This window comes from Cupressus sempervirens, chromosome 2 (assembly GCF_028749045.1).
Source record: "Cupressus sempervirens isolate cs-2001-9-10 chromosome 2, ASM2874904v1, whole genome shotgun sequence".
NCBI lineage: Eukaryota > Viridiplantae > Streptophyta > Pinopsida > Cupressales > Cupressaceae > Cupressus > Cupressus sempervirens.
In genome coordinates this window covers 335955548-335983255 of record NC_143119.1, presented here as the reverse complement: position 1 = coordinate 335983255, position 27708 = coordinate 335955548, and the positions used below count along the sequence as shown (strand labels likewise).

The window sequence follows — 27708 nt, the reverse complement described above, 5'->3', positions numbered from 1 at the left end:
GTGTACAATATGATTCCAAAAGCATATCATTTACATTGTAATGGATTGCTGAAATATACTATCATTACTTTTCATAATCTTATGAACTCCTATGTTCTCACCTTGGTTTATTTAATCATAAGGCCTCCTTTGTAATATCATTTCAATAGATTCATTGAAGTGAAGGAAGTTAATTAATCTATTACATTAAAGTGGCAAGAATGTAGTTTATTCTTGTCATATTTACTCTCTGCCATTTTTATGTTTTGCATCTTGGGTGGCCACCTTCATGGCCAAATATTACACCACAAGATACATTGAACCTACAAAAGCTACTATAACTAATAAATATATAAACAAAATAGATAAATACAAAATAAAATATTTTTTGTTAATGTCAAATTGATCTCGAACTTTCAATACTCCTGCATCCTCTAAGCTATCATTATTAATTAATGCTTATAGTTGAAAGTGTGGCAACCAAACCTCCCTTATTAATAGTTTGATCCTAAAACTCTATTAAAATAGTGGGTATGTAAATTTTACTAGTATAACTTTTAACTATTTTATCTCCATCTTTAAACTAGACTGATACAATACAGCCTTATGTTCCCATATACACCATCTAGTATCCTTGATGCATTTCAACTACCTCTAGTCTCCTATTAATCATATTATTAGTCAATCCAAATAAATCTCTGGAAAATAAACTATTTATTCTATAATGCCTATTCGTAGTTTAGTTTTATCTTTCTTGTAGGCTTCCAAGAGTAAACCTAAGTCTAGGAGGAGTGGATATAATGCCTAACCCTAGTAGACTTTTCCTGTTGGATTGTCGAATTCTATTAGGCCTATTTTATGATTATGTTTTATGATCATCGGTACTTGGCTACCGAATTTGATTAAATTTTATTTCATGCTCATTTGATTTATGTGATGAGTTACTTGGTCATTTCATGTGTTCATGATTATTTCTATGATGATATATGCATGTTCATACATTGATTTTGATTATTGCATGATGATAGTTGGATGGATTATTTATATGTGGTTTCTATGGTTACTTACCCCACACTTGCATGTGTATGGTGTACATGTATGTTTTACTTTATGATTGATGTTCCTAATGTGGTTGAGGGACGGAGTCGTAATCATCTGCTAGTCAAGATCTACGCAATGTACCACTCTCTGCTATTACCTAGTTAGTTTATAATATATGAGTATGTACATGTGTGGATTTAATGCAGATTGCAGGTACTGGGTACCAACTTCCCTAAATTGCCAGGATGAGCCTACCCTATTGTAGTATCTCAATGGTATAAGTGGGGAGATAACTCTTGAGTCCATATCCTAACCTAAGCCAATTGTCCTAGAAAGTAGGACAAGTATCTGAGTTTTTACCCATTTGAATTTATCAAGTGACGTGAATTCGTGATTTTGACCTTGAAGTTTGATTATGTTCTTTGTTTCAGTTGAGTTGTCGTATTTAGTTTTGTGAGTCTGGTGTGATTTTTTTAGTTATAATCAAATCAAGTTAAAAGATAATTTAATGATTTAATTTAATGGAATTTTTATAAAGAAAATTCAATATTTAATTAATCAAGAAATTAATTAAATAAAAGAATTAAATTTAAATATTTTATTAAAGTTCTAATTTTGGCGTATTTATATTTATTTAATTTAATAATTATTATTTAAGAGTTTTATTTAAATAATAAACAATAAATAATATTATCAGTTAAATTAATAAATATATTACTTAAAACATCTCATGATTTAATAAGAGAGATAAAACATTAATTTAATAAAGTTTATTTTAATTAAATTGCATAAAGCTTGTGCATGAAATTAAAATAATAAAGGATAAAGGCTTTTCATATGATTGCACAACCAAAGCCCTGATTTGTGGGAAATACTCTTTATTAGGAAATTGGAGTTCATTTCTACATACACAAGTTTGGAGGAGCCAATTTCTAAGAAGAGGGTTTTGGAAAGGAAGGAAATTCTTGCGTGTTTTGTGTGTTTGTTGTTTTAGCATCAGATTTAGGTAGGATCTTGTGGGTATGTGCAGTAGTTGCTCATTCTTGATTTCTTTGCCTTCTCCATGTTTGCGAACCTATTTTCAAAATTGAATTGAATTTGAAACCCTTGAATGCGATTTTATCATTCCTCATTTGAGAAACCTCTATTTATGAACTGATCTTGAAACCCTTGTTCGTGATATTATTGTCCTTCATTGTGAAATCATCTATATGTAAATTAGAAAATTGAAACCCTTGTATTGAAATTTTTGCTCTTCATTTCTTGAAAACAATCGGTGAATGAATTTAGTTTTGAAACCCTTATTGAATGGATTTGAAGGGTTGTTTTGAATTGTTAAATCAGGTTGTGGATTTTGAAAAGAAAATCATTTTTTAAAAAAGTTTTTTGGTTGTTTGATCTAGGTTTCTATACTAGGGTTATGTTGGAGAATTTATGAAAAAAAAAAAAAACAAATGTAATTACATAGTAATTTGTAATTGCTATATAATTACATTATTAAATATTAAAAAAGGAGGAATCCAAATTTAACTGAGAGGGGCATTGCATTTTGTGGTTTTTATTTAAAAAAAAAATTATTTTTAGGCAGGTGCGGGCCACCACTCCCTACGCCCCTTTCTCTCCTCCCTGTGTTTTACCGAGGGGCGATCTAGTTATTGTTGTTGCACAACATGTACTACTGCAATACATAGCATTGTTGCTGCGACAAGTTTACTCTCAGTCGCACGGGCCTACAATGCTTTTTTTTTTTTTATTGCATTTTTTTAATGGTTTTCAAATTTTAAAATTATAATTATATTTAAATTTAATTTTTTTTAATTTAAAATTATTAAAATTATTTAATTTATTATTGTATAGTTTAGTTAAATATTATATTATTATTATTAATTATGATTATTAATAAATTTAAAATTATTTATTAATAGTTGTAGTTTTTATATTAATAACTAATATTAATTTCTATTTTTATTAATATATATTTTAGAATGATAAAAAAAAAAAATTTAGATGATAATTTCAAGTGGATTGGAAATGAGGTTTCAGAGTTACATCAATTGGGTTTAATTTAAACTAATTGTTTTAAACCTAATGTTGATTTATCTAAATGAACATGATGAATTTAAGGGATACATTTTTAAATAGAGTACGAAACATGGAAACCTAAAAACCTTTAGTGAACTATTATGTTTTCAAAACTAAATGGATTATGAAACTTAATGGTACAATTTTATATGAAAATGATTTGTAACACTAGGGAAATTTTATGATTTGAAAACCTTAGTAGTTATCATACTTTGAGAAGGCAAAAATTGTAATGTGTATGTTTACTAAACTCTTATGTTTTGATAATGAATTGAACTATGAAACAATGTTTAAACAACTTTATATGAATTATTGAATTGTCTAGGATTCTAGTGAACTTAGAAACCTTAGTGAATCTGGCAACTAGAGAAATGGAAACTAAAACCCTGATTGAGACTGAAAACATTATGAACTATGATATTTGGAAATGAAAATGAAAGCTAAAAACCATAGTGAAAATTAAACCTTTGTGTTTTCAAAACCGAATGTATCAAGAAAGTTACATTGTATGTACCGTATGCGATGTGTGATTTACTAATGTTTGGTTTTGGGGTTGACTTATCTTTGACTAGTCAGGTTGTATTACGAGAGGCTTGGGGGTTTTAGTTTGTGATGATATTATGGCTTATTTTTTGTTACGGTCTTTTATACATGCCCATGGTAATGTGTCATGCATGTTCTATGAGAAATTTGTTCAGATGACTATTATTGCTTTCCAATATCTCTTGTGTAGAACTAAAGTGAATGGTGTGACTTTTCTAGTATAACCTTTTGAGTCTTCGATTAGTTATCTTTGGATTGCTTCCTAGTTTCTTGTATAGGACTAAGGTGATTATGTGATTTGTTCTTGGTGATGTCATGTTATGATGTAGATTTGGTTTATGTGTAGTTGAGTTTGGATTAGTCCTATTAGGATGATCGTATTGGTGGAATCTATAATTAAGATTAGTTATATTTTAGTACTTTCCATTTGCTTGTTTAAGAATTGATGTGTGGTTTTTGGTCTTATAATACCTTCTACTTTTGTTGAGCTTAGGGTAGGTTATATATATGTCATGTTGGAAAGTGGCTTGCAATGGAGGCCGAAGCCCAGAGAGGTTTCCTGGGTAGCCCATTGTAGCTTATTATAATAAGTGATAACATTTAATTAAATGGGTTAAAATAAATTAATAAGATAAGGTGCCACATAAAGTCACTAGGGGTCTAAAGTCCGAAGGGACTATCAAGGTAACCTTAGAGTTGACTTGTTAGTATGTCTTGTTTGTACGAAAGGATATTGATGTTGCATAGAGACACTAAGAAGTCGGAGTCCATAGTGGTTGGGAGGGTAACCTTATAGTTGGCTCATGTGATGACACTTGCCCACTTGCATAGTAGATTTCCTACATGTCATTGTTGCCTCTGCGATTAGTTGATACTTGTGCCTTGGTACCCTTTGAGATAGTTTTCTTTCAAGTGTTTCCTTGACCTAGATGTTGGTTATGACTTGTGTTTTGATATCCATATGGGACTTGAGTTTATCTCCTTAGTGCAGTGGGAGTGGGCCATTTAGGTTCCATGAGGTCAGGTGGTAGTGCATATTTCTTATACCTTTGAGATCCGACCGTTGGATTCCATTGCTAGATGTATCTATGCAATTAATCCTTTATTTTTAACCTTCTATTTCTATTGGATGATTATTCTCTTTTATATTGTACTTGATTATCAAAGATCTTGTGAGATGTTGTACTTGATTATCAAAGATCTTATGAGATGTTGTATATTATTGATGATGTATATTCTTTGAGCTTATCATACCATGTGACTTGTACATTAGATGATTAAACATTTCTAACTATTGCCAAGTGACATCTTATATAATTGTATATTGCTTAAATAGATCTGTGCTTGTAATAATTCTATGATGTGGATTTTGGTTATGTGTTAGATTTAATTTTAATTAAACTTAAATGTGATTCAATGTCATGGAACCCTTAAGAATTTTAATTTTTTTTATGGTATGTTTTTATGTGTATGTTATTACTTCCCCTATATTATATATGTTGTTGTTATGTTATTATCTTTCAAAAAAAATTGTTTGGAAAACTTATTGAAATTTTAGGTTAATTTCTTTTGGGTTTTCTAGCGGGGTGTTACATATTCGTATTTACTCATCAAGTAACTTGTTCTTTATCTCCTACACTTGAGGAGGATCCATTGCTATTTTTATCCATAGCTTTGTTATCTTCAAATAGCTATATGGTTGATATCAAACACACTTAGAGTTGTTTATGTCACATCACCCTCAATATAAATGATTACTTATAGTGGTATATATTTTCCATCATGCATATACCTCACAAAGAATATAGACAACTCTTTTATACTCCTGATAATATTTACCATATCAGGTAAGACTTGATAACACTATGTGGCAATTAAGATTTAATAATTTGCAATGTCTTATCTAGATGGTGAAATTCAAACAAGTTCACTTGCAATACTTGCAATGGTGCATGTGTGGTATATTATGCAACCTATTCTCATAATTTATATGAGAGAATTGAGGGTGTTGTGATTGGGGAACACATATCATATCTCAAATCTGATCATAGACTATTGTACATAAATTTGTTGTGGGCAAATGATAAGCTATTTGGGACAAAATCTCAATTTCCTCAACGATCACTTTCATAAGGGAAAAAATCTTTTGACTGAAAAAATGGTAAACATCTTTAGGGCTACAATGAGACTCTATAAGGGGGGAGGACATGCAAGTGCACAATGTTAATAGCTATGCATTAACAAAAATCTTTAAACGGAGTATAGTTAGATAAGGAATTTAAAATGGGTAGGAATATATGAGAATCAAATTAAATAAACCTTGACATTAAAGTTTACAAGAAGATTCTAAAGATGAAATGAGTAGATTTTATGGTCACAAGGAAAGAGGAACTAATTTTCCTTAGTAAAAATAACCCAAACTATTTCGGAAAGAACTTTAGTCTAAAAGGAAACAAACTAAAAACAATATTATAGCCACTTAATGGTTTGATTATGCTAGAAAGTTGTATGAACAAGAAGGTGAGGTGGACCCACCACCCTTGGTCAACAACATGAACAAAAAATCATCGTGAAAGAGGTGAAGATGGGTATTAAGAAACTAGGACCACATTACGAATATCTTCAATAATATTAGTCGACATAGGTTTCCTAAAGATTGGACATCAGCCTGGAATGCCCTATTTTAAGAGTGATGATGTCAATAACCCCTCCAACTATAGGAATGATCAATCCTCAATTTATAAACTTATTTGGCAACGTAATAGCAAATAGGTTGAAGAAAAACATAAATGTATAAAAAGTCAAACTAGTTTTAGGCCAAAACACTCAACAATTGATCATTGTATTGCTTTAAGGCACATTATCAAAAAGAGTGGGAGAAAAAGGATGAGGTATTTTTGTTGTTTTGTTGACTTTAGAAAGGCTCTCTACACTGTCCCTAAGGACAAGCTTTAGGTCAAAATGGAAGAATTAAGGATCCCTATACAAAACTTCAGTTCTAATTTCAAAATCAAAACTTGAGTCCGCATTTTTAATTCAAAACTTTAGCTAACATTTCGAAATCAGAACTTGAGTCAGCATTTTAAATTCAAAAATTTAGCTAACATTTCAAAATCAAAACTTTAATTGACATTTTAAAATGTCTCATGAGCAATATTGGGGTCAAACAAGGTTGCCCACTATTACCTACTATGTTTGTTTCGCTTATAAAATGTTTCATGAGCGATATTGGGGTCAAACAAGGTTGCCCACTATCACCTACTATGTTTGTTTGGCTTATAAAATGTTTCATGAGTGATATTGGGGTCAAACAAGGTTGCCCACTATCACCTACTATGTTTGTTTGGCTTATACATTGACAAACTTGAAGAGTGGTTAAACCTGCCAAATACTGAGGGTATCAAGTTGAGAGAATATTTAATAAGGTTGTTGCTTTATGCGGACAACTACTCTCTTTTTCCCTTGAGCACTTTTGCAAAATATTGTTACTATAGGTCAATATCAAAAAGACTAAAGTCTTGATTTTCTCTAATTGTAAAAGCAGTATCAACATAAGTTTTATTTTGAAAAAATACCCTTATATCGTAGGATTGACTTCAACAAAAAACTAAGATGAAATGGTTGCAGAAAGAAAAGAACGTTAGAAAGATGGAAGACATTTTATGCTCTCCAAAACAAGTGTTGAGAGGCAAGCATTTAGGATTGTTCTACTGATTGTTTTTATGGGTGTGAGTCATTGACCATCAACACTTAAGCCTCACAATGGAAGAAAATCAAGGGAATCCAAAAGCATATGATCACAAACAAGTTTAGAATCAAAAGCACTATCCCATTTGATATAATGCTAAGTGAAATGGGAGCTACCCCTATCAAAGAACTTGCTATGGTGCATCTAAAAATTTTTCTAAAAAGAATCCGAAAAAGTACATGGATGCAACACAACATAAAGTTGATGAGTAAATAGAATATTCATTTCAATGTGTCCCACAAACAATAAATATCTTTTTTATGGATAAAATTTACAAGAAAATTGGGGGAATTGGTTTGGAAGTATATACATTATATCAATGAATTCAATCTCAAATGTGACTAACTTCAAAATGTACGGAAGAATGCAAAAGAGGCTTGGGAAGAGAGAGTTTGCCTGTGTTGAACAACACTTTATTTTAAAATGTGTTGCATACAAGGACAAGAGGACCAAGTTACTCGATATAGTGCATTGAAAAGTTAAAAGTGCTCATCATAAACTTGCACATTTAACCTCAAACTTTATAAAATTTCTTTCTTAATTCATCCCTTGCCATTGTAATGACACCTCATGGAAACATGGAAACATAATAAGATGACCATGTTAATGGCTATAGTGCATTAAAAAGTTGGAAGTGCTCATCATAAACTTGCACAAGGAGTTACTCAAATTGGCTATGTTCCTCATAAACTTCATAAATTTTCTTCCTAATTTATCCCTTACCATTGTAACTTGCCATTGTAAAAACTTGTGAAAACATGAAAACATAATGAGAACCAGCTTGTGCCTTCCCATTAAGCCCACAAAAAAGTTATAACCTCATCTTTCTTTTTGAGATGTTTGTTTCTTACATTCTACTTGTTTAAGGATATTTGTAATTATCTAGTCGGTTTGCTGATCCAATTGCATTGTAAATCATATGTGAAACCCTGTACAAAACAAGTTATTATACATTACATAATAGAACAAGAAGAAAGAAAAATTTATTCCGAATACACGTGTGAATAGTAATTGCAATGAAAGAATTCGAGGTTGGGAAGCAACCTTTTAATGGAATAATGATGGATTAGATTACTGCTCCCAATTACAAATCATTACTTTGCCCCCACGGTTAAAGAATCAACAATGTAATATGCAGTCGCAGACGATGCAATGGTGCATCTTGAATTGAACCCACTTCGTCATCTGCTAAGGGATGAATTCATCGTAGCGGCTCATCTGAAGGATGCTTGGATCTCTTCCAGAGTTCATCCTTTGGTTTCTAGAACACACAATACCACAAAGGCCAGTGTGAAGGTGCACACAATAGAATATAGCGTGAATGTCCCTGCAACAATAAGACGGTAATAATGGAACTTCAAAAAACTGTTCATAATGAGCAATTATTTACTCATTTTTTGACAATATGTTTTCTAGCCTACTCTAGACTAAATATGGTTCACAAGATCTATCAAATGGATATAGGTGTTTCATCCACATTCCTGCTGCAATCTGTTTTTAGATCTACAAACGGGGCATACATTCCCTACCCCTGCTGGATTTGAACATGCTACCTCTCTTTCAAGGATATGTTTTTACTTGTTTAAAGATTGAAACTTTTCCCACACAAATAGGCCAGATAAGGCTAATAGACATTTTAGAACTCGCCTAGTTCCAATCTTCCAACATTCAGTATCAGGGGACATGGCATGCCCTGAAGGCTTAATGGACCAATATAGGAATCTAGGAGAGACCACAAATATTGTCGTCTGGTCTAATTGCTTTACTAAAAGTGTATACCATATAGAGAAGCGGTGCACATTCCATCATGTTTGTTATAGCGGAACTCTTCCATTTGGCAATGATTTAGTGGGCAATTTTGGTATGCTTAAGTGATGCACAGCTTAAGGCTAAAAACTCACCAGCATAGCTCCATTGCATTAGTAAATTGATAGTCATTGTCACCACCCATGATGTCATCCAATGTGCCAGGGTTGCTACACTGGCAGCAAGACCCTTGACATTGAGTGGAAGTATCTACAGTAGCATAGGAAGAGTTAGATAATAGAGAAACGGATTATTAGTAGCATCACTTTAAGTGATTAAAGGACCAAGAGATTCTTCCCGGTGTTTCTATAAAGGGTGCAATAATGTGACCTAGTCAATGTTACAAGTGTGTTACCTCAGACATGATAATCCATGGGATGGCACCCATACCAAGTGAGAAGGAAACGATGAAAATCTGTAATCAAATCAGCAAATAACAAATGATATATATCAATATGACAAGAGAACGATGTGACAGAGAATGTCTAGTTAATGCATAGAAGTTTTAGTATGTGTTAAAAATCCTAAGAGCTATGTTACTCAAGTGTTCTATTATTTCCAATTTCTATATTCATATTTGAGTTTTCATTCCCAACTTACCAGCAAACTTGTTAAAGCTAATACACTGAAGAACATTTCATATTGAGAAGCTCCTTCCATATGGCTCTGCAATAAGAGCAAACTAGAAGTTAGCTTTGGACAGCCAAGAAATTCCATACCATCAGGCACCAGATAACACCACCAAATAAGTGTTCAGTAGAAAGTGAAGGCATGCTTTTCATAGAACTTCAAATCAACCATTAGGCTTTTTAGAGGCGCTGCATTCAAGTAAGATGAGAGACCAAGAAGGAAACGACATATGGCTTTTAGTGACACTACCTTCAAGTAAAATGAGAGGCCAACAAGAAAATGACATATGGCCATCCCTCCTGATAAGACCTATTGACAAAACAATAAAACATGTTAGTTCTCTCCACCATTGAATCTATGCTCCCAAATGAAACAATACAAAATCGTGATAACTGCAAGGTTTTTCTCACCATAAGGAGAAGACGTCGACCAGCTTTGTCCATTAGGCATACAGTAAGCCCAGTTGTGAGCACCTGTAACATTATCCTTTATTCATAAGCAACATGAGACTAAATCATGACAGACAAATTCATGCAGGACTTCAAGACAATAATTAAACCTGAATGGCACCAAGTCCAAGTGATGCAGCACTAGCAGATGAAATCCCTACAAATTTGTGGATAGCACAAATCGTAGCTCAGTGCTTTGTTTAAGAAATAAGATTAACATAGACACTATGAACTAAAAATCACTTCCAACAACCTTTTATCTCGTTGACTTTAAATTTCTAAGATAATTCTCTGCTGCCAAAGGCTATTGCAAAGCATGCTATAGATTCCATAGTTTATAATATGATAAATTGAACATGAATAAAGACATGATATAGAACCTCAACTTTAGATACCTATAGGCTAGAACTCACCAGCAGATTTGAAAATGGAAATGCTGTAAAACATAATACCATTAACTCCACTTAATTGCTGCAAAAGTTGCAGCCCAATACCAATCTGCAGTCTCCCATTTCAAGACAATATCAGCATACAAAATTGTGAGTTGTGTCCATTTTGGAAGAATGAAGTAGTTGTTGACTGATAAACCTACTTGTGTAAATTGGCCAAATGGGGAAATCTTAAGATGTAACTCACAGTGAGAGGAAGGGCATATCTCCGTTCAAAGATCTCACCGAATTTGATTCTACTTTGCTGACTATTCATCTCCATGACACTCTAGACTCATAATATTTCCATTAGTTAGACAAGATTCTACCATTATAGAGGTGATGTTAACTAATAGACAATTAAATCCCATTCACGATAGGAAAAGCTTAAAAAAAAAGCAAAATCTATACAAAAGCAGATGACTCCTCAAACTGGTAGAATATTGAAAACACAGTAAGAAGTTTGATGATGCAATTAATGGAACAGGCAAAAAATGCAGTTCATCTTGGAGAAATTGTAGCACCTTGATTTCAATTGCTTCAAGGGAGACATCAATATTAGATCCTCGGAGTGCTTGTAGTGAAGCTTCAAAACTATCATTACCAACTTTTGCCTGCACTCAAGTAATCATAAATTTGCCAAATAAGTTTCTTTGTATAGTACATGTCATTTTAAAATTGTTAGCGATAATTGAATAATATCATTTCAAAATGTATCTGTATGTGAAATATGCTCACCAGCCATCTTGGGGATTCTGGTATGAAGAAGAGGCCGAATACCAAAAGGGCACAAGGGATCATACCTGTCCAGCTAAAGTTGTCAACCTATGATTTCTTTCATAAAAGTTAAAAATCTAATTTATTTTTTTAAATTCACCTAGCAAAAGCATAATAAAAGGTACCTGCAACTGCAAGAGGATGCCATGAAAGGAACAGTCCAAATAGATATGCCAGCATAATACCATTTGTCACAGAAAGCTGTTGAAAAATCAATTAAGTATAAGATTCAAAACTGTATCAAATTACACTTTATATTAGGACTATTATCATGATTAATATACAAAAGAATTTTGAGTTTACAAAACAGACCTGATTTATTGCCCCAAGACCTCCTCGCAAATGCTTTGGTGCAATCTCAGATATGTATACTGGTACCTAAAAGACCCATGATATGGTTAGATTCATAGCTGTCCACTTGCCTGTATGCTCTTTAATTTATTAAGTGTAATAATTTATGGCTTAAAAATGACAACAATAGGCTTGTTCTAGATTGTGAAAAAAAATTGACTTACAGTGAATGAGATGACTCCCACTCCAAAGCCTGTGAGCACTCTTCCCAAGTACAAAAATGAAGAATCCTGTAACCATAGGGTGATGACATCAAAAAGAGGAATTTCCTTATGCTCCAAAGGAAAATCACTATCAAAATTCTTATTCGTTTAGCTATCATTTTATCAAAGGAAAATTAGCTTGCCTTGGCAAAAGAAATAGCAAGCCACCCAAGAATGTTGGGAATGGAAGCTACTAGTAATGCCTACACGCAAACAAAGAAGAGGTTATGCAAATCTAAATGTGTGTTAATTGCACTCATCTTTAAAGACTGGGTACAAAAAAGAATTTATATGACCATCGTTGCTACTAGATGTACAAGACAAAATCTTGCAGTGTATCCCTTTAGCGGTAGCATATTAGGTCTAACATATAAATTTATTTTAGTAAAGAAAGAAAAACATTGAAGGCACTTACCCCTTTCCGTCCAATATAATCAGCAACTTGTCCACTAATTATTGCACCCACCATGGCTCCAACATTAGTTAAAGATCCAAATAAGGAGAACTAACAGAAACAACAAGACTCTATATTAGGATCTACCACATAAACTATATTCTATCCTATTGCAAAAATGCATTCATCAAATAATAGTACCTGGGAAACAGTTAACCCAAGATCATTGATGATCCCACTTTGTGTGGGCGAAGAGTATCCAATCTGCAAGAACGTTGCTATCAGAAACTTCCTTTTTTTATTTAGGTCGACTCTTGTAATGGATGCATGGATTAAAAATCAATCTATTCATATAAGAAACTATAACTTACACAGAAAGCAAACTGTACAGGCCCCAGGGCAACTATTAATGTACATAATATTGCAGTTATAGCACTTCCACAGAAGATTTCAACATTATCTGCCTTTCTAGCATCTTTACCGCCATGACAACCACATTTGGATATGGTTAGACGTGTGCTTCCTTTCTCTAAGAGAGCCTTTTTAATATCTCCATTGCCACCCATGCTTCCCTTTTCCAAATCATCCATGTACTCCATTGTTTTTATAGGGTAAAATCCGTAGTGACCAAATTTTCTGCAAACTTATAGGCCTGCACAGCCAAAATCCTGCTGGCAAAATATTCAACGCTCCCCTCAGGACCCGTGACAAGGGCTTAACTACCTCTTATGTACCATAAGTTGAGTAGTTCTATTGGGCACTGACAGATCGGTCTTTTGGTGCAATGGCAACTCCACTCTAACAAGTGGTCCAAGTTCGAATCCTCAAAATGTCAGGTAATGCTGAAGTAACGCTGAGGGGATATTGTTGGAAAAATGTTCAACACACCCCTCTATAAGTTTAGTGGTTGTATCAGACACTAACAGATCAGTCTTTTTGGTGATAGCAAGGATAGCAACATGCAACATGCAAAGAAGTAGAGACTCAAAGATTCAACAATTTGGATTTTCAAAACTTAAGCATTCTAGATTCCAGGACACAAGATTTCAACATTCCAGGATTCAAGGACCCAAAATGAGAGAAAGAGTGCTCATTTTATAATTTTCATGTAGGGTGAGAGCATTGGATTTGTCACCCACACACATGCGATGTGGCAAGAGATTCCTATGATGCATATGACAGAATATGCCAAATGTAAGATTCTATGACACATGAGAGTCAAATTTGGCTAAATGTGGAAGAGAATCTATGACGCATCATAAGATTCCTCAACCCACTTAAAGCCAAGAATCTATGACGAATAAGCCAAATAGGGCATGCGTAAGAGGTAATAATAATTCCTATGACGCATATGACAGAATATGCCAAAAGTAAGATTCTATGACACACGAGAGTCAAATTTGGAAGAGAATCTATGACCCGTCATAAGATTCCTCAACCCACTTAAAGCCAAGAATCTATGACGAATAAGCCAAATAGGGACATGTGTAAGAGATAAGAATATTTGATTAGGAAATATCTCAGCCAAGTGTCAAAGGAGAATCCACGAGGTGTCATATCCAAGTGTCATGATGATGGAATATTTGAATTAAAAATCCTCTTATTCCAAAAAATAAGAATTAGCAGAAAATGGATTTAATGATGAAAAATGGAACTTAGGAATTAAGAATTTCCATGGTTAGCAAATAATGAATCAATTAATTAATAAAATTAATTAATTGATGATGATAAACTAATTAATTAATAAAATTAATTAATTGAGGATGATAATTAGGAAGAATAATTAGAAAGAATAAGATTAAATTATGGGTTATTTAATCTTATAGAGAAAATTAGCAGATGATTGGCCAAATTGATTAAATGAATGCGATTGTATCCTTTGATGAAAATGTGACGATGATGGATATCGAATGAGATGATGAAAATGTAGACCAAAGCCATGGTCAAATTAATTGATAGATCAAAATTGATAACATGCCAAGGACACATGACATGAATTAATTGATATGTAAAATTTAACCGACATTTTAAATGCTACAAGATTGAAATTGACTGATAAGGTTTGATCATAATAACACTGACGGACACTATCAATATTATTAAAATGTTTGATGATGCCATGATCTGACATTGAAAGCCTCAACAATGTCAAAGATTGAATGACATGAATGATATTTTGATTCCCATCAATACAACTTCATAACCTATACATTCATAATGATATAATTCTCCGATGATATGGATATAAGTAGAAGCTAGCAAACCCAGTTAACATATTCAAAATCCTTGCAAAGAAAATTGAAGAAGACAACAATAGAGGAATAATAATGATTTTAAAAAGATAAATAGGTTTTAAGCTATATAACAACAGACTCTAATTAAAGATAATTACCAGAGTAACATAAAAGTGAAAATAATCGAAAGGCACATCACTCTCTTAGTGCAAATTTTCACGGCTTAAACAGTTCCATTTCAGTAATTTCATAACAAGGTTTGAGCAGTTTCCATTTTAGGACCTGTCAATAATACCTATATGATGAAACATGAAGAAAGCTAGATTATGTGGTCTATTAAAATAGACGATTCAAATGTCCATAATGCTCAAAACCATCAAAAAACTAACGTACAAATAGATTGTTTCAAGGCAGTTGCTAGAAGATATATATGATTCTTTTTTTAGGATGCCGAGTTTACCTTTGTTTATGTGCCTCTTCTAATACCCCGAGCACAACATTTGCTAGTAATGAATATTCTAATTTCAGTTTTATCCAGTGTTTAGTTCCAGTTAGCATAAAGCTATTAATTTCAATTTCATGAACAGTACTGCATATTTTTTAATTAGGAAATGAGACGTTGGAAAGGAGTTATTTCAAATTTTTATTCTTTTCAACCATATTTTCGGTCAGCTTTCTAAATAGCCATGTGTTCAATCAGTACAATCTTAAAAGCGGTGATTAAAAGTGTAATGAGTGCATTGCCTCTTAAAAATTAATAGACCAATATAAGCATGCACCTATTTTTACAAATCTAGCAAACAAATTCAGCTACTGGCAAGGAAAGATGAAGAAAGCTATAAGACAAAACATGAATAAACATGATAACTAGCATAACAAACAACCTGATAATAAAAATTGAACGAAATCTATTTTTACAGCCAAAAGCCTTCAACAGTTCCATAATGAAGCTTAAACAGTTTAGCTTCAAGATTCTTGAAAGCGAAACAATGACGCCCATACAATAAACATAATGAAAGCTAAAGCATTTGGTTAGTGTCATAAACAGACGATTCAAATGACCTCAACAGCTGTGAGTCTGTAAACTGCCTACCATCATGATGCATCATAACAGCTTGACCATGTGAATTACTAGTTTGTGCCTGTGAAGTCCTGTGCATCAAGTCCATGGTGCGTTCAATATCTTGGGAAGTTGTTGGATGGGAACCTCTAAAATTATTTCCCTGCAACAACCCGAACATGTGTCCTTCATAGTTTCCAATACCACCTAGTTGCTCTCCTTGGTGCTCTTTATCTAAACTTACAGGAAAGCCACTTGTGGAGGACTGGGAGCTATTAGTTAGCAATTTGTCTGGCGAGACAAGACCAAAGTTGTGCTGTGCTGCTTGCTGGTGCACCATGAGAGGCTGAGTGGTTTCTTGTATAAGCTAATCCATTGTAACACCAACACTCCTTGGGGTAATGTGATCAAATGAGGCTGAACTTGGAGCCCCCCTTGAGGTCCAGGAGTTCGATGACAGAAGAGAGAGAGCACACCCAGAGTCAGAGACTCCTGATAAAGTAGCTGATGCTACACCTAACCCTGCAAGATCTTCACTAGAGGAAGATGATGAGAGTGTCAGAGCTTGACTCACATGTCCCCCAGTGCTTTGCAGGTACTGAGGAATGCCCTAATTAATAGCACCGCCAGGTACACCCTTATTGGAACTCTGTAGATACAAAAGCAACTTGTCTGTGTTGTAACGAGAGAGGGAGCTTCCCATTACTTGTCCCACAAAGGCAGTTCGTGACAGAATTCCAATGGAAGCATGGTCACGAAGAAGATGGACAGTTTAACACTTAAGGGTATTTGGATGTGTTGCATATGCACATGTGCATAAAGAGCAAAGGAAAAAATTTGATAACAAAGGTGTGAAATGCATTTTCACAGGGTACAATCCAGAATCAAAGGCATACAAATTGTATGACCCACTGAATAACAAGATGATGCTTTCAAGAGATGTGGAATTTCTTGCAAATCAGTCTTGGTATGGTTCAATTGATGAATCACCAAGCACTTCAAGTAAAGTGCCAATCATGAGTGAAGAGGATGCTGATGAACATCAAGAAGAAGGAGTAGATAGAAGGAAAGGCAAGCAGCCTCAGTCATTACCGAGCTCCTCTAAGCATGACAAAGTGTCAGGGCCAAGCAATAGTAGCAAAGATTCTAATCGCACACTCTCCTCCCTGTTACCAAGAAAGACCAAGAGTCTTAGGGAGATATACCAAGATGAAAGGTATGAATATTATGATGAGAGTGTTAATTTTGCATTATTTTCTCATAGTGATCCAATATATTTTGAAGAAGCTATTAAGGAGAAGAAATGGTGTAAGGCCATGGATGAGGAAATAGATGCCATAGAAAGGAATGAGACATGGGAGCTAACTGATTTGCCTCCCAAGAAGCAAGTGATTGGAGTGAAATGGGTCTACAAGACCAAATGCAATGTTGAAGGCAATATTGATAGGCATAAGGCAAGGCTAGTAGTCAAGGGCTAAAAATAGTAGTATGGAAGAGATTATGATGAGACCTATTCCCCTGTTGCAAGAATGGAAACCGTGCGTGTTGTCATAGCAATTGCAGCTCAACACAAGTGGAAGGTATTTCAAATGGATGTGAAGCAGAGGCTGAATACATAGCAGAAAATGGAGCAGCATGTCAAGCTATTTGGCTAAGGAGGATCTTGACAGATTTGAATGAAAGGCAAGGAGATGGAACCACAATTTATTGTGACAACATCTCATATATTGCTTTGTCTAAGAATCCAGTCTTCAATGGGAGAAGCAAACACATAGAGATCAGATATCACTTTATCGGAGAGTTGGTGGAGAATGGGGATATCAAAATTGAATATTGCAAGTCTGAACAATAGCTAGCAAAATTTTTTACCAAGCCATTAGACATTGAAAGTTTTGTACACCTAAGAGAGTGTCTTGGTGTAGTTTATTTGGATCAGTAGTGATCCTTATTTGTTTGGCTTGGGATAAAGGGGGAGTGTTGGAATATTAATTGTGGTTGGTTGTTTCTCCCTAGAGCCAAATGCCCACCTACCACCCTGAACGTTCAAAAAATCTATTACGGGTAGGTGAGATTTTGAAATCGAAAATGAGAGGGAAAATAATTTTGCTGAAGACAAAAGGAATGTTTTATCATTCATTTTGATCAGTTAGTTAAGAAAGAGAAAGAGCTCAGAAATTGCAGAGAAGAAAGAAGGAAAAGTGATCAGTAGATCCATTGGTGCAGAGACAGGAGGAAGTGTTATTCATGCCTGTAGTAGCACATGCTCCTTTGTGTCATTCTGTAAGTTTATAGCTTATTTTTTTTCATTTTTCCTATTGAAGCAGTGATTGCTCCAGGCATTTTTGTATGCAGCCATTAGAGCTACACGTTTAATGTTTAAAGTTTGAAGCCTAAAGTTTTTGAAGTTTTAAAATTTTAGGGTTATTTTTAGGGTTTTCTGGTTGAAGCCGAATGCTCCCAGATTTCTAATAGTTTGAATTATATTTGAATAGAAAGTAAGCAGGCATACTTGAATCCATTATTTTCCTTCTTCTATTCATTGCATTTTGGAAAGTTTATTTGGAAGTTTCAAGCTTTGAGTTTCTGGTTTTAATGGTGAAATCATTCACCCTGGAAGTTTGTCACTCGGTTTGCTCTTTAGCTTGAGTTTTAATTTTATAGTCATTACCGAGTTCAATCAGTGCCTTCATCTACCAAGCTCCTCTCTACAGTGTCTACCGAGTTCACTCGGTGTCTTCATCTACCGAGCTCCACTCTCTTGTGGCTACCAAGTTCACTCGGTAATCGCTTTGCCTACCGAGTTCACTTGGTAATCACACCCTCTTTGGTTACCAAGTTGTGAGCTCTTCATTTACCGAGCTCACTCGATATCCTTTGGTTACTAAGTTGTGTGTTTACCGAGTTCACTCGATAACCTCTCCTGCTACCTTTTTTTTTGGTTACCGAGCAAAATTTATCACTCAATAATAGTTGTTCCCGAGCAAATCTTAGGGTTAGGTTGTTTTTTGTGATTGAATTTTTTTTAATATTTTCTCACATAATGTACACTATCTTCATGATTCCGGGTGGTGTGTTGTAGAACTATCTAGAGGCATCGGAGCTTTTGAACTGGATGGTTTTTGCATTTTTGGCCACAACTAGTGAGCGATCTAGTTTGTTGAGAGCACATAGGAGGTGCAGCTTGCAATAAAATTGGAAGTGAATTTTTTTCTCGAGACCCACGAAGATGAAGCACATGCCCAAGTTTGGGACCGAGATTGTGGGTGGGGTTATGCTGAGCGAGACCCTTGAAGAGATGCTGGCGAAATGGGGATTCAAGGACAAGCGATAGGAGGAGGTAGTGTCTGGCCTACATGCCCATTTTCATAATAGGGCTATGTATTTTTCTTGTTCTTTGCAGTGTTTTGAATGGTTATGTTGAGGTGTCATGGTAGCTGGTGGCTGGTAGCTGGGTGTGCAAAGGGCGATGTCTATTTAGCAGAATATATGTATCAGATTTGATGTTTTATTTTTATTTATTAATTAATTAAAAAGTCATAGAATCAAGTTTTTTGATTTTTTATTTAGTTAATATATAAAACAAAATGTCAAATCCGGTGCATTTCTGTCATAAGGAGATTTGTCAAGTGCTCTTAAGAGGTTTGGCACTTTGGGAAAACTTGTTTCTAGTGGAGTAGTTTTATAATGTAAGATAAGTTTTTGGACATAAAAGTACAAAGGCAAGCCTTCAACTAAAAGCCTATTGACTAATTAAATAAAATTTAATTGAAAAGAATATAAATTACCTCTAAGGATCTTTGCCATATCGAGCATTGGATATATATATATATATATATATATATATATATATATATATATATATATATATTGTGCATTAAGATTATGTTTTTTTTTAATAATGAATAATAATTGTTTTTCTATATTTTGTGGAGTAAATGAATTAGAAGCTCAATGCTAGTCTCTATAGGTTGTCCACCAATTTGGGTAGGTTTAGGAGAGGATACACTTTGGTAGAATAGAGTTCTATAATTCTATAGATTGTAGCTGCTATCAAGATCACCTAGTAATGCATTACATAGACTAGTAGGAGAAACAATCATCCACAAAAGTTGAACAATAAGTAATTGGACTGCAAGGAAAATAATCTACTTAGAAACAAACATCTCATGATTGAAGCCTTATTTATCTCCATTACCAGTAATGTGGATGTCATTAAACCATCATTCTAAATAGCTTGGACCATTTAAGCATCAATATGAGACCAATACAAGCACTTATGAGTACAACAATGAGATCGATACTATTTTCTTTAAGGGAAACCAAACTAGAAATCACTTATGGAGACCAATGGTCACAACTTAGAAATCCACTTAATTAGAAACCATTGTCACACTAGAAGCCAATTACGGAAGACCAAAATGTTGGATTAATTAGGAAAGGAAGGATGCTAAGAGGAGCGGGAGAGGTGTAAATCAATATCCTCTAAAAATTTTATGCCTTTTCAAATTTGATTACCCCTTTGTATTTTTATCCACTTCGTAAACATACACATACATTACTTCAATATTTATATGAAAGTAAATATAGCTAATATATCTTGACATATGCATGTAAACATAAATCAACAACATGAAACATAAAAAGGTGATTTGGTCACGTAGAAACCCAAGGTAGTTAGAGGGAAAACTATTGTGGGGATGGTACCCACAAATCCATCACTACTGCAGTAAGAGGTTGCCTTATTAAGGCTACAATGGGGTATCACTTCTAGTGACTTACTCTACTAGGAGTAATACAATCAAATCTATAAAGATCTACCTTTTGCAAAGATTTTACAACACTATACTGAGTGTGTACTCTATTAAGATATTTACAATAATATTGTTAGGTCTACCTTGTGAAAAGATCTTACTATTAAATTGATTAGAAAATAGCAATGAAAATGATCTATATAATTGCAACTTACTTTGCTTGATCAAATCACTCTTCTTCTCAATTATTCACCTCCTATGAAGGATGTTTCAAATCCTTCCTTATGCTACTTGAATCTTTGGTTTGTAGTAGAACTTCCTCCTTGAACTTCTAGTATAACCCTCTAATAGAAAACATCTTCAACAACAACAATATTTTAGCAGGAATAACACCAACATCAATCTATAAATTGTTCCCTATATGTCTGTAAATATGTATCTTTTTCCTCCTATGATCCTTGACCACATTAGGGTTTAGGAATGTTCTAGAAATCACACTTGATCTAAATCAATGATCTAGAGTCACCGTTGTTCCATTATTTTCTTTCCTTTTAGTTCATTGGCTTCCATTCTATGTTGGAATCATAAACAATCAAATCACATTTACCAATAAATCTTATCGAGTCATTTTCTTGATCTTTGTAAATGTAGTTTTTTGCTTAGTGAGATTGTTGTTCTTAAGATCTTGTGTCATTTTAAAGATTTATGTATCCTTTGTAAGGCTTTATAACTTTGTTGTCACTCAGTGACCTTCCTGCTTGGTTAAGCTTGATCTTCCTGGTGATGTCTCTTCTCAGCGAGTATTGGATTGCTCAATGTATATTGAGCTTGGTTATTACTATCATACTTATACTTATTTCTTCTCCTTTGCTCAAGCACAATAGCATGGCTTGGTAACTATGTCTACTGGGAAATATCATTTGTTCTTCTCTTCTCTATCTTTTTGGCATTAATGGTCCAACATGAATCTGCAATGAGAATAACACATGAGTTGAACTTAAAATTCCATATAAGTCGTCCCTTTTAGAAGTGAACTTGGGTCTCACGGGGATAATTTAATGTTTTAACCAATTGATGTCAATAGCTTGGACATATTTCTTATATTTTGATTAGTGTGCCTTTAATATGGTTATTAGTCTATGAGAGTTGGGCTCACAACATCACCGCATCCCAATATTATTATCATCCATTCTTTCAGAATGATCCCAATCTTGCTCAAAACTTTGACCAGATTCATATTTGAAAATGTTGATTTGAGTCTTAAGCTTTTACAATTTAAATTTTGACTAAATCTCAAAAAAATAGATTTTGAAAGCCCCAGTGAAGAGAGGATGAATTTTCAAGGCCAAAACATTAGGTCATATAAAAAATTTGAGTTCACTAGTATAGGAAATATAAACGATTTACATTAGGCATCTAGATTATTTAAATAATGTAGTCAATTACATAAAAAATCAACTTAGAAAAATGAAAGTTTTGTTGATCACACATGAAACTAATTAACCATGTAATCTTGGATTTTTTGGATAATGAAAACAATGTCTTATGATTCATCAATTAATTGGACTCTTCTTTGCTTTACATATGCAGATGTAGAATTAATCTTTAGAAGTGGAAAATTTAGCCTAATGTGTGAAATTGAGTTTTAAGACATTGGAGTGGAACTAATATAAATATGATTAGTGGTGTTGACTTTCCTTGAGCTTCTAAATTTTGTTGTTTACAAACACCTTTGAAAAAATCTATTGAACCATAAGAGTTATGTTCTTAGAAAATCCCTAGTTTGACTTATTTAATAACTTTAGAACAAAGATCAAAGCCAATCAAATTTGTAGTGGCCTTAGGGTGATGCATGTTCATGTAACTTATATAATTATTATTTTTATAACCTTATCATTCGTTGATGAAACATGTATGATTTCAAATGAATGAGTGAATGCTCTTAAATAGAATTGTTGGGTGCTCTTGATAGCACATATATTCTACATAATGATGGCATTCTTATGAATTTTACCAAAGATTATCCTCTCCCAAAATTACCCAAACACTATTATCCACTATTATTCTACTTACCTCTCATCCTCCAACACCTACTCATAGGCATATACCTACTAGAACCATTTCATACACCTATGTTTCTCATACCGCTATTCCTTCTCATCTTAAGACTGCTTAATTATTGTATGATGCCAACATGGTTTCTTTTTCTACCATAATCTCATTATGTATTACAACTCACCCCCTTTATATTTCATCCATTATTTTCCACACTCTACACAACACAAATATTCTGATCTCTATCTTGGATACACCGTCAAAGGAATTTGATCAACTTTAGAATATGTGGATGGGTAGATATTATATACAATCCTCCAAATTATACACATCTCATTTGAAATGGTTATTTATCCAACTTCCCATTGACTTCATGGCATTAAGATTTGAATTTTACTATAGAAAAGAAGATCATAATGTTCATTTGCAAGATTTCAATGACACATTCCTAAATTTCTGATATAATGATAGAGGCTTAATTAAATTATTTATGAAACCCTTAAGATATTATGTCATCAAAAGTTTTCTACTATTTAGCTATGTTCTATCCATTCTTTTATTATCTATCTACAACTTTATTTTAATTATTTTATAATAATTGACTAATTTGATTAAATGTTCTTGACACAATAAGCCTATCATTGATTCCCATTCAATTTGAATATATGTATGGTAAAGTGAATCATCACCTAAATGATGATTAGTTGGGTTGAATCTTGATAGAGCACTTCAAGAGCTTTGTGGTGCTTCAAATGATTTGTCATGGACACGTGGATCAAAACTTATGACATCTAGTGATTAGGTCTTCTAGTATTAGAAACATAAAAGATGTTTTGGACACATTTAAATGAGTTTTAAAAGGAAGTTACATATGTTGGTGTATGTTTTGAAAAATTATAGGGCATCTTGGATGGGAGATAAATTAGGCACAACTTTTTTGGACGGTGTAGACACTCAAAAATGGTTTGCATCTACGACCTCATCACCTCTTCATACTAATTCATCCCATTTTCTCATTCTACTAACTTCAATCCTTTGGCTAGATTGACCATATTATGTCATTTGTATCCCCTTTCGTATCAATTTCATATCAACTCAGAATCATATCAAATCAACTCAGAATCATATCAAATCAACTCGGAATCACCCCAAATCAACTTTAAATCACCCCAAATCAACCCAAAATCACTCAAAATCAGTCCTAATCAACCCAAAACATATCGAACATCTCAAATCAATCATCATTTATCCACTCCTAGGCATTGCTGTGGCTTTCAGTGCCTTGGAAACCTATCAACTTATCAATCTTATCAATCTGACCTTAGTACTGTCATGGCTCTCAATGCTAGGTCAAAATATCATTCATGTCATTCAATCTTTGAGATTTTTGAGGCTTTCAATGTCAGATCATGGCATCATCAACTATTTTAATAATATTGACAGTGTCTGTTAGCTTTATTATGATCAAACCTTATCAATCAATTTCAATCCTATAGCATTTACAATGTCGGTTAAATGTTACATATCAATTAATTCATGTCATGTATCCTTGGCATGTTATCAATTTTGATCTATCAATTAATTTGACCATGGCTTTGGTCTACCTTTTCATCATCTTATTCGATATCCATCATCGTCACATTTTCATCAAAGGATACGGTCGCATTCATTTAATCAATTTGGCCAATCATCTACTAATTTTCTCTATAGGATTAAATAACCCATAATTTAATTATATTATTCTCACTAATTATTCTTCCTGATTATCATGCTCAATTAATTAATTTTATTAATTAATTGATTCATTATCTGCAAACCATGGAAATTTACAATTTCCTAAGTTCCATTTTCTATCATTAATTCCATTCTCTACTAATTCTTATTTTGTGGAATAAAAGGATTTTTAATTCAAATATTCCATAAAATATTTCATCATCATGACACTTGGATGTGACACCTCGTGGGTTCTCCTTTGACACTTGGCTGAGATTTTTCATAATCAAATATTCTTACCTCTTATGCATGTCATTATTTGGCTTATTCGTCATAGATTCTTGGCTTTACGTGGGTTGAGGAATCGTATGATGCGTCATAGATTCTCTTCCAAATTTGACTCTCGTGTGTCATAGAATCTTACTTTTGGCATATTCTGTCATATGCGTCATAGAAATTATTATTACCTCTTATGCATGTCCCTATTTTGCTTATTCATCATAGATTCTTGGCTTTAAGTGGGTTGAGGAATCTTATGACGTGTCATAGATTCTCTTCCACATTTAGCCAAATTTGACTCTCATGTGTCATAGAATCTTACATTTGGCATATTTTGTCATATGCGTCATAGGAATCTCTTGCCACATTGCATGTCTGTAGGTGACAAATCCAATGCTCTCACCCTACATGAAAATTATAAAATGAACACTCTTTCTCTCATTTTGGGTCCTTAAAAGCTAGAATGCTTAAGTCTTGAGTCCTTGAATCTTTGAGTTTTTGAGTGTCTACTAATTTTCATTTAGCATTCTCTCTCTCTCACATAAAATCATACTTCAAGTATTCTCATGGCATTATCCACATCATAGCTTTTGGCTTCAATCTTGTGTGCACTATAGGAAAATTGGAGCTACAATCATTTGGAGAAGAACGACGAACATGGGAGCTACAAATAGAAAAGGGAGTTTTTGATTATGTTTGCTTTCTTTTGTTTAGTTTGGCTTTCATGGTAGACTAGTAGGTGCTAATATATGTTGATTGAGTTTGTGATTTGCTCATAGTATGTTATGCATTTAACTCATTTTTCTAGTCCTACAGATGGTTTCATGCATTATATCTCTTATATATCAGATGTATGTAATGGAAGTTGAGTATAAGAGTACTATATCTTAGAGTTATCCCAACATCTCTAAGTGTTGATACTCTTGTGAGAAGTTTTCTCTAAAACTATATTTTATTGTCTTATTTATTTTAAAATAATATATTGGATAGTTTTTGAAGTGTGGGACTTTTTGTGAAATTGGTTTCACTGCATAAATCACTATATTGTGGTATTTATGTTTATTTATTTTAAATTTCTATAACTCTTGTAAATATTTAAAGAGTTTTTCTTAAGCTCTATCTCGAGATTATTATAGGAAGTTGATATGTTAGCCTAACTTCTTTACAAACACTTTTGTATGAGAACCATCAAGGAACTAAACACTGTTGCACACCAAACATCTTTTCCATAAGTTTTCTTGGGATATTTGTTGAGGAAAATAACTACCACCAAGAAAAACTCACCATGATTTTCACCACCTTGGGAATATAAATTTTAGTTAGATTTCCACGCCATAAATGATTTGGGTTTACCTCATTTTTGTCTACCACTTTCTTTGTCTCGTACTTCTTGGCTTTGGGCTTGGAACCTAACACTGATGTTGATATTGTTGTTTTTTTTCATGGAGAAGAGATCAAGTTGCCTTAATTTACAAGTAGTTAAATTTTTAGGTGTGGTCAAAGGAAAAATATTTTAGATGTTGGAATAAGATCACACAACTTAGTGTAAGTGGGATGTGTTTCTAGATTTACACTAAGGGCTCCTGTGATCTAAATTACTAAGCATTTTGAAGTGGAGATGGAAATAGGAAATCATTCAACCTTTAAATGGGTTTATTTGACATTTGATTTGAGTTTTCAAGTCTATTACTAGAGAGGGTCGGGTGGTCAAGAGTAGATATCGTAAAAGGCTCGTCATGATAAGCATGCCAAGTTCAATGATTATTAATTCAAATTTTAGTTTATTTGGATAGGCGATGTTATTTTTATACCTAAAATTCTTCTCGTTGTCTTAGGATCTCAATTTCTAGCCCATCCTTATAATTGTTAGTTCTAAGATATTATGTGGTATTTTGAACTTCTTCCATGAATGTATAATCTTTCAGGTGGGACTCTATTAGGTGAAAATTTAGTAGTAAACAAGATAATGCCCTATTAAATTAATATCTTATAGTAGGCAATTAGTTTATTATGTTAACAAATAACATGATGATCAATTTAAGCATTGTATGGAGTACCGTTCAATTGAAATGTTTGTCAAATCAAATTGTTGTAACGTATTATATTACTATCAAGTTTATTTTCTTATAACTATGTGGTAATTATATATCCATTTTTTCCACTTCTTCTCATATATTGATATAGGAAGGATATTTCAAATGCTTACTTCCTTTCAAGGACCAAAAAGACTATAATATAACCAACTATTGCTGTAATTATCAATTAATCACCATAAACTAGAAACAAAAATTAGAATAAAACTCTAATGGGTTAGTGAATGAATTGGAATCTATATTTTTCAATGATAATCACATGTTGATGTTTTTATTTGATGTCCATACTAAGGCATTCACCTAGGTTCTAGACATTCATATTACTTAATTTTACTTGGAGACCACATATGAAATTTCTCACTTTTGATGGTGGTAAGTTTTCCACCTAAAGTGTCACTTCCATCTTTAATGGGCTTATCAATTTATCCAATTTTAACCCTTTTTTTTTATTGTGTCGCACAAACACCTTTCCACCTTTGATCATGATCCACCTTTACTAGATGTGTGGCACAAACATCATTCCACTTTGGAGAGTGACCCCCTCTAATGGATATTTGAAACCTTCTTTATTTCATCTTATGTAGATGATAAGTGATTAAGACACATGTCATAATATAAATGATATGCTTTATGGAATCAAATTGTGTACAAAATAGTTTTACACTTGATGCAAAAGAGTTGTGTACAATATGATTCCAAAAGCATATCATTTACATTGTAATGGATTGCTGAAATATACTATCATTACTTTTCATAATCTTATGAACTCCTATGTTCTCACCTTGGTTTATTTAATCATAAGGCCTCCTTTGTAATATCATTTCAATAGATTCATTGAAGTGAAGGAAGTTAATTAATCTATTACATTAAAGTGGCAAGAATGTAGTTTATTCTTGTCATATTTACTCTCTGCCATTTTTATGTTTTGCATCTTGGGTGGCCACCTTCATGGCCAAATATTACACCACAAGATACATTGAACCTACAAAAGCTACTATAAATAATAAATATATAAACAAAATAGATAAATACAAAATAAAATATTTTTTGTTAATGTCAAATTGATCTCGAACTTTCAATACTCCTGCATCC

At 33.2% G+C, this 27708-nt stretch overlaps 1 pseudogene; it reads right to left on the bottom strand.

Annotated features, from left to right (window-relative positions):
- Positions 1-8476: 8476 nt before the first annotated feature.
- LOC149572499 (sugar transporter ERD6-like 6) lies at positions 8477-13030 on the bottom strand (annotated as a pseudogene).
- Between the last annotated feature and the right edge of the window lie 14678 nt (positions 13031-27708).